The sequence below is a fragment of the Physeter macrocephalus genome, unplaced genomic scaffold, assembly GCF_002837175.3.
Source record: "Physeter macrocephalus isolate SW-GA unplaced genomic scaffold, ASM283717v5 random_11, whole genome shotgun sequence".
Classification (NCBI taxonomy): Eukaryota; Metazoa; Chordata; class Mammalia; order Artiodactyla; family Physeteridae; genus Physeter; species Physeter macrocephalus.
Window position 1 is genome coordinate 185,465 of NW_021145298.1, and position 8,579 is coordinate 194,043.

The 8,579-nt window shown below is 49.1% G+C and overlaps 1 protein-coding gene and 1 long non-coding RNA gene across 11 annotated transcripts in view; one reads left to right on the forward strand and one right to left on the reverse strand.

Moving 5' to 3' along the window:
- ZBTB16 (zinc finger and BTB domain containing 16) overlaps positions 1-8,579 on the forward strand; it is a 168,409-nt gene that overhangs the window by 111,409 nt on the left and 48,421 nt on the right. The window lies entirely within an intron of this gene.
- Positions 2,646-7,431, reverse strand: LOC114484770 (uncharacterized). The gene is made up of 3 exons (XR_008616477.1): positions 6,712-7,431; positions 4,090-6,153; positions 2,646-2,735 (listed from the first exon to the last, which is right to left on the reverse strand). It is a non-coding gene; the product is annotated as an uncharacterized lncRNA (long non-coding RNA).

Below are 8,579 nucleotides of genomic sequence, written 5' to 3' on the forward strand. Positions count from 1 at the left end.
AAATGCAAATCAAAACTGCAATGAGGTATCACCTCACACTGGTTAGAAGGGGCATCATCAGAAAATCTACAAACAACAAATGCTGGAGAGGGTGTGGAGAAAGGGAACCCTTTTACACTGTTGGTGGGAATGTAAATTGATACAGCCACTATAGAGAACAGTATGGAGATTCCTTAAAAAACTAAAAATAGAATTACCATAATACCTAGCAATCCCACTACAGGGCATATACCCAGAAAAAACCATGATTCAAAAAGACACATGTACCCCAATGTTCATTGCAGCACTATTTACAATAACCAGGTCATGGAAGCAACCTAAATGCCCATCGACACATGAATGGATAAAGAAGATGTGGTACATATATACAATGGAATATTACTCAGCCATAGAAAGGAACAAGATTGGGTCATCTGTAGAGAAGTGGATGGAGTTAGAGACTGTTATACAGAGTAAAGTAAGTCAGAAAGAAAAACAAGTATCATATATTAACGTATATATGTGGAACCTAGAAAAATGGTACAGATGAACTGGTTTGCAAGGCAGAAATAGAGACACAGATGTAGAGAACAAATGCATGGACACCGAGGCTATACACAAAATAAACTAAAAATGGATTAAAAACCTAAATTTAAGGCCAGACACTATAAAACTCTTAGGGGAAAACATAGGCAGAACACTCACAAAGCTACAGTAATCAAGACAATATGGTACTGGCACAAAAACAGAAATATAGACCAAATGGAACAGGATAGAAAGCCCAGAGATAAATCCACGCACCTATTGTCAACTAATCTATGACAAAGGAGGCAAGGATATACATATACCCAGAAAAAACCATGATTCAAAAAGACACATGTACCCCAATGTTCATTGCAGCACTATTTACAATAACCAGGTCATGGAAGCAACCTAAATGCCCATCGACACATGAATGGATAAAGAAGATGTGGTACATATATACAATGGAATATTACTCAGCCATAGAAAGGAACAAGATTGGGTCATCTGTAGAGAAGTGGATGGAGTTAGAGACTGTTATACAGAGTAAAGTAAGTCAGAAAGAAAAACAAGTATCATATATTAACGTATATATGTGGAACCTAGAAAAATGGTACAGATGAACTGGTTTGCAAGGCAGAAATAGAGACACAGATGTAGAGAACAAATGCATGGACACCGAGGAGGGAAAGCTGGGGGGGGGTGGGGGGTGTGGGATGAACTGGGAGACTGGGATTGACATGTATACACTAATATGTATAAAATAGATAAGTAATAAGAGCCTGCTGTATAAAAAATAAATAAAATTCAAAAACAAAAAAGAAAAAGATAAAAAGATTATGAATATCAAATGTGAGAGCCCCTCCCAGCGAATAGGCCCATGCAGTATCGGGGTGGGGTGGGTGCTGAAGCTTCTGTTTTATGAGATTCAGGGAGAAGTTTCCTCCATAAACACCATGAAGAGCTGCCAGTTGAGGCCCCCAGAGTTGGAGCAACTGAGTGGGGAAATTCAAGGCTAAGGATAGGATGGTGACATCGGCCCTGCTCTGGGGACCCTCAGAGCATGGGGCAGTTGTGTTTGCAGGCCTCAGGTTTGCATTCTACAAGGGTCAGGACAAATCCTTCCGCCTTTGTTAAATTGCCATTGGTCCCATCGGACCTGGTGGATGCCTCTGTATTTCATTCCCTCTTCTCAATGAGCCTGGCTGGGAGCCACAGACCAACCCTAAGTCCCATCTCACCCAGAGATGCTAGGTAGATCAGTACACATGGCAGCATCCTGCCTGCACCCTAGCCTTCAGGGACTCTCAATGAGACAACATGGTATCCAGTCCTTTCCTAGGTGCTCCGTCTGCCTGGGCCGTAGAGTTGTGTCTGACTGGGGCAAAGCACTGGTCCTCTCACGGTCTGTACGCGTGCTTGTGTGTGTGCGTGTACGCGCGTGTGTCTTGGCGAGGAACCAGGAAGGTGAGGAGGTGATGAAAAGTGTACCTAGAGGTCTAGGGGTCTGTTCTGCTGAGCTTCCAGACTCATCCATTAATTAGGGTAGGGGGAGGAAGTAGGATTGGACAGTTTTTTGGCAAGGACACTACTTACTCCTCGGAAGATGTGGGAAAGCTACAGTTATGTTCCCAGTAATGAGGGGCAGCTGTGTGTATGTGTGCACATGTGTTTGTGGGTGCACACGTGAAAAAAAGAGATTGAGAAGAAACGTTTACATGAAATACTCAAAATTGTTCCTTTGCTGTAATGGCTCCGCACACACCATTACCTTGCAGATTTAAAAACTAAATGAGCTCATCATATCTAGTGACTTCCGCCGACATTCATGCCTGATTGCAAAGCCTGCATTACCTTTGAATTTCAACTTCATTGTTTGTTATTAATTCTCAGATATGGGTGGTATGTTTCCCTCTCTTGGATTCAACCATGAACATGTTGATTTGGTGTGATGGATGGAAATGTTTCTCAACAGGACCCCACTCAAGAACCTTTTTATTTTTAAAAATAGCCCCATGAGCTCTAGGATCGAGTCTAGAGTTTCTGAGGAATCCAGTGGGCTGAGGTGGGACATGGGGTTGACTTTGGAGGGGGCAGAAGTCTTGCATTTTTTAATTTAATAATTTGGGTTTCCTATGAATGGTTCTGCGTTCCGTGCAATACTCTGCATTTTCATAACTGTCTCTTCCACTTTGGGCAGAGGAAGGGAGGGAAGAAATAACAGCAGCAGTATTCTGTGGGCAAAGGAAGAAAACAAGAGAATGGGGCAGAGAACAGGCTAAATTTAAAATTGTAATTGGCTGACTTCCACTGGCTTGCGGGTGTTTTAATGACTCATAATAACTTCATTTAAAACCAGCTGAGCAGAAAATAGATTGGAGAGGAGCCTCGGGCCATTATGGATTTGTTTTTTTTGACAAGCTCGGTGTTCAGCAGCCAGGAAGGCTCTCAGAGAGGGCTTGGCTGTGTTCTCTCCCTCTCTCTCTCTCTCTCTCTCAGGGTTGGTGGTCTGCCCGGGAGAGATTGTATAGAAACCCAGGGCTGCTTTTTTTTCCACAGCCCCCCCCCCCATTTTTTTAACTGATTAAAAATAGACGCCTTGAGGTATTATTTTAGCATCAGTACAATTTTTTTTTAACTTTTGATGTGGTAAATGGAACATAAATAAAATTGTTTTTGAAATTACTGAATTAATTAGGTAGTAAAGCCACTACGATGCATAAATTTCCCTTGCTGGTTGCCCTGATCCATATTTGGGGGGCGTTTCCCTTTTTTCTCAATCCCCTCCTCCTCTCCCCCACCAGCTCCACCTTTCCCCCCATGCGGACCCTCCCTTTGAATGGCAGGGTTCTTTTATCATCCCGGCAACAGCTAAATGATATTTTTTTTAAAAGATCTGTAGGATTTTGACAGGATTGGGTCTGTCCCACCATCCAGTCAGCTCGAGGAAGCACGGATTTTGGGAATTGCCAGAAAAGGCTCTAACCTTCCTCTAGCCATTTTAAATAGATCCTGCCTGTTTCCCGTGCTAGGAACGGTGCCAGCCGGGCGAGTGATCCTTTTTCTCTTCTCTTTTTAAAGTCAGCCGGCTCAGCCATGGGCTGCATCTGTCTGGGCAGGACAAGAGGCCACCCCGCATCTGATTGCCTATAGCCATTTATCTATCCCCTCTTATGGCACCTGTCACCTTCTTTGTGTCATCGCTACTTATTTGCTTGTCCTTTTTCGCCTACTAGACTCTAAGCTTCTTCAGAACATGTGATTTATTTCTGTCTCCCATACTACCTAGCGGAGTGACCTGCAAGGTGGTTATAACTCAGTTTTTTGAGTAAACTAATGGGTGAGTGGACGAGTGTGTGGTGAGGCGCCTGGTGGGGAACAGCCCCAAAGCGCTGCCCGCATCCTTCCAGCCCTGGGGGGGTCAGCCGTCTGGACGAAGAGACGGGAGAAGGGGGCAGGACCTTATCGGTGGCATCCCCACAGCCTGACACACAGCAGGCTCTCGGTAAATGCTGTGGAAGAAATGAATGGCTCTGGAGGCATGGCTGGGCCAGAGGGAGGAAAGAAAAATCACTACAGTATACGTACTGGATGCCTGCTGTGTTCCAGGCTTGGTGCTTGGCCTTCTCCATGTCTGAACTCACTTATCGTACGCTGACGTTGCAAGGTAGTTCTGCTGGTCCCATTTTACTGGTGAGGACACTAAGGCTTAAAGAATTGAAGTAACTTGTGGAAGGTCGCACAGCCAGGAGTGGCGAAGCTGGATTCCTAGCCAGGGCTCTCTGCCCCTTACTTTTCCAGTATACCACACTGCGGTGCTGGCCCAAAGGCTTGCTTTCCTGTTTGTAAAGATAACCGGTGTCTCAGTGACTGGGGGGCTGAGACAGGGAGAGCCAGTAAGTCTCTGTCCCCAGCGGTCCTGGGGGTGGGATGGGGTCACTGGCTACCGCTCAGGGCCTTGCATCTGGGCCACCAGGAGCAGGTGTGAGGCTTATGAGCCTCCTCCTGCTCTGGCCGAGTCACGTGTGTTCACTTGTAGCCGCCGTGGTGGCTGTTACCCCTCCCCATCACCTTGCAGGGCAGTGGGTTCTGGGAGCATTGCTGGAGGGTCTGTGGGTATTTGGCCCCCCTACCCAGGTGAGAGCTTGGCTGTGTCATTTGCCCGTTCCTACACCCCACTGCCGCGCCACACAGAGAGGAGGGGCAGGACCAGGGAGCCGGCACCGGTGCTCTCACCTGCATGGAGACCCAGCTGGGTGCTCTGCTCCTGGGGGGAGGCTCTCTGCTCAGTGATGCTGAGTCAGGAGTGAAAGGGGCAGCTGACCAATGCTGCGTCCCCGAAATGTGGGACCTGTGATGGCTCGGGGTGTCGCTAGCTCCTCAGACTTCAGTTTTGGAGTGAGACGCGGCAGGAAGATCACGGCCTCCCTGATCTTTTGGATTCTGTCCAGTGGAGCTGGACCACTTGGCATGAGACTCATTCTGTCTGTTCTGCAACAACCTCATCTTCCCCAGGCATGCGCTGGGGATGCTGGAGTCTTGTCCGGGGACCAAAACATCAACCAAATGGGAACCAGGTGGTAAAGTCTGGGGCAGCAGAGAAACCTCAGTGACTATTCTGGGTCACTAGATGTGACTATCTTTGGGGGTAAAATTGTTCATGAATGAGTTCATCAGTTAGCTGATGGCCAGTTGATGCAAAGCCTGGCAGGACAGACAGAGGGGCTGCAGCCAGGGTCCTTACCTTCCGGGGGCTGTCGGTCTGGCTGAGAGTATGATGTGAGCCACCAGCAAGGCTGGGTGTGCCCCCATCACCACAAGGGGAAAGAGTGAGTGCAGCAGTTTACAGGAGGGAAGAACTCCCAAGGACCAGGGTGATGAGGAACGGCTTCAGGAAGGAGGTTCCTGGGATTTGGATGGGCTGTTTGCTGTAATGTCCACATGGAGCTTTGTAGTGGGCAGTGGATCTGCTTCTCTGGACAAGAAGAAGCAAGAACTTCTGTGAGCAAGAGCCAGTCGGGCAGGTGTCTCTTTCCTCCCCTTCCTCCCCCTCCTCTGCCCATAGCTGTCTTGAAGAGCCTTAAAGCCCAGTTTCTCATACTGGAGTATCGTCAGCGTTCTAAGGATGTTATGACCCTCCTTGGGCTGCAGGTTGAGAAACACTGCATTAAAAATGAAAAGCTGGCACTTCAGATGGTCCCTCCGTTTTGAGGTGTCCACAAAACAAACACAAATGTGAAAGTGGGGTTTCAAGTTGGATGCAGATCCAGAATATACTGTATTTCTCATGCAGGACTAGATGAACTCCAGAATATGTCCCAAGTGCCCAGGCTCCACGAAGCCCAGGTTGAGAACACATAGCTTAGAGAGCTGCGCCTCTAAGGTTGAGGACGGAGACTTGGCTGCGCTGGAGGGTATGGAGGAAGGGGGAGGAATTTCTTAGGCTGAGGCCCCCAGGGCCCCGCCCACCTTCTCAGACCACATGGTGAAGCCCCTGTGTGGGCGGCGTGAAGGCGGAGGTTGGCGCTGCTTCCCTTGGGTTCTCTCCAGGATTCAACCTCACGAAGACGTCTCTTCTACACTTTTCCCCGGTAGTTAACACGCTCCCTCCTCCTCCTGACCAACCATCTTATTTTGATTGGAATTCTTTTGCTTGCCGGGGAAAAGGAGAAAAAAAAAAAAGGAAGTTCTAAACTTTTCATTAGGTAGTTGGGATAAGAAGTCTTCTGGGGTAGTCGGATTAAAGCTCGGTGGCTCTCACTGGCTCTTACAAGCTAATGGAGCACCGGAAGCTCATTGGCGGCTGCAATGAGCATTTTGCTGGAGTAATTATACAAGGCCACTGTGGTTTTCAGTAACAAGGTAACTCCAGGTAAGGAGAGAACTCCCTGAAACTTCTGATTTGCAGGAATCCTCTTCATTTTATTTCTTCATTAAGAGGAGCCCAGGAGAGACAAAGGCCTCGACAGCAGCTCTTCTGGGAGGCTGCTCTCAATCGGGGATTTCTGCCTGAACAGCCCCGATTGCCTGGTCCCTTTGTTGGGTCCTGATGAGAGCAACCTGGCACACCTGGGAGAGCCCTGATGGGCCAGGTTTACATGGATTGAGATTTGGGGTCCAGAATCAGACGCTCTGGACTATAGGATGGAGAGGGTTGGGTATAGGCATCGGAAGCCTGGGGACAGCTGACCGGGAGGCAGGGAGACTCACAGGCCATCATCTTCATTGCTGACGTGTGCGCTGAGAGCAGGCCTGATCGCAGGTAACAAGGCTGAAATCGCACCCTCTGTCTCAACTGGGGTCTGTCCATCCTGGGTGGGTGAGGTGTGGGCCTGCGTAAATACAGTCTTTTCTGTCCCAGAGGATTCTTTATGGTGAAACTTTCTTAGACACGCTACCCTCCCTGGTACCACACCCCCAGCCAGAGTCGTAATCAGGTCGGGGCCTGAGCCTGCCACCCGCAGGTCTGGGCTAAGCGGGCCTGGGAAGGACTTTTCAGCGCCCTTGGCCAGGCCCTGGGGCCTTGCCAAGCCGACCTTGTCCTCTGGGTGGCCCTGCCCGGCCTCTGGCCGGCCTCCCACCTGCATTGAATCATGCCCTTCAGAGGACAGCATGTAACTGTGCTTCCAGATATAGCCCCCGGCCCCCCGGCGGGACAGGGAGGGTTATTGTCACAGAGCTCTCCATCTTTCTGACACCGCATACCCTGCGTGGCTTTCTTCCCTGACTTCTCAGCCTGGCACAGCCTAGAATTCTGCTCTGTGAGCAAACGTAGAGCTATTTTTTAAAAAAGTATGTGGCCTGTTTTTTCTCTTCTCCATCTCCCACTTGAGTTTTCAGGACTGTGCCTTCAGTCTCTGGCCTGGCCCGTCTTCTTCCTCCATCTCACAGTTGTAAATTTGTCCCAATCAGAGGCTGGCTGCATCGAGGCAGGAATGTGTTGTTTGGTTAAATTGTAAAATTAGCTAGGAAATTTAATGAGGCATTCCTCCTCTGCCTTCTGAAGAGCAGGAAGTTTATGAAGATGCCTAGAAGCCCCTTGCCTAGGAAGGAAGGAAAGAAAGGGAGGGAGCGGCCCAGGAATGTGGAAGAGCCTTGTCCAGGTGAGTGTGCAGGCCTAGGACCCCACTGTGGCCTGTTTAGCTGGGAGGGGCCTGAGAAGTCATCCCTCAAAGCTTCAGCTTTGGGACAGCCTCCATCAGCCACCGTGAACCCACAGGGGCTCCCTCCCTCGTGTCCAAGGACCTTGAGGCTGCACAGCTGGCTATGGTTAGCTATTTTAGTGCCAGATTCCTTTTTTGTGGTTGTGCAAGGCTGAAGAGACAAAGACCAAACACTTCGTCTTAGAGGGCGCCCACGGCAGAAGGGAGAAGGCCAAAGCCAACAGTTATAAGGGTGGCCAACATTTACTGAGGGCTGACAGGTGCCCGGGACTGTGCCAGACACTTTATTCCATGATCTCATGTGATCCCCACGAGACCCCTATGACGACCCCTATTGTTATGTCCACTTTATGGATGAAGAAACTGAGTTTACTTGCCCAGGACTGCCCAGCAAGGAAGAGGCAGAGTGGAGCTGTAAACGCAGGTCTGCCTGCCTCCGAAGCCCCTGGACTTAACCTCGGAGGTGAAATTCCAGCTTCCAGTCCTTTCCTGTTTCCAGTCCTTTCCTGCCTGCCCACTTCTCCCAGCCCCCAGCTCACGCGGCACAGACTGCATGCTTGCAAAAGCTCACCCTGAAGTTTTGGAAGAGCTGCCAACAGCCTATATTCTGCACTCACCGAATTCTCAGGTCCTCTAATGACACCAAACAAACCTTCCAGTTTTCAAGCAGCAATTCGATGCCATTTTAGTTGTCAGATGCACTTTAATAAGGCTTAACATGGGAAATATTTACCCTGCCTGGACCTTTTGCATGAGGTCAGCCAGAAAAGGCGAGGGTTTTTTTCCTGGGGGGGGGCGGGGGCGGGGCGGGGTTGAAGGCCATCAAAAAATCTAGAAACAATAAATGCTGGAGAGGGTGTGGAGAAAAGGGAACACTCTTGCACTGCTGGTGGGAATGTAAATTGATAAGCCAAC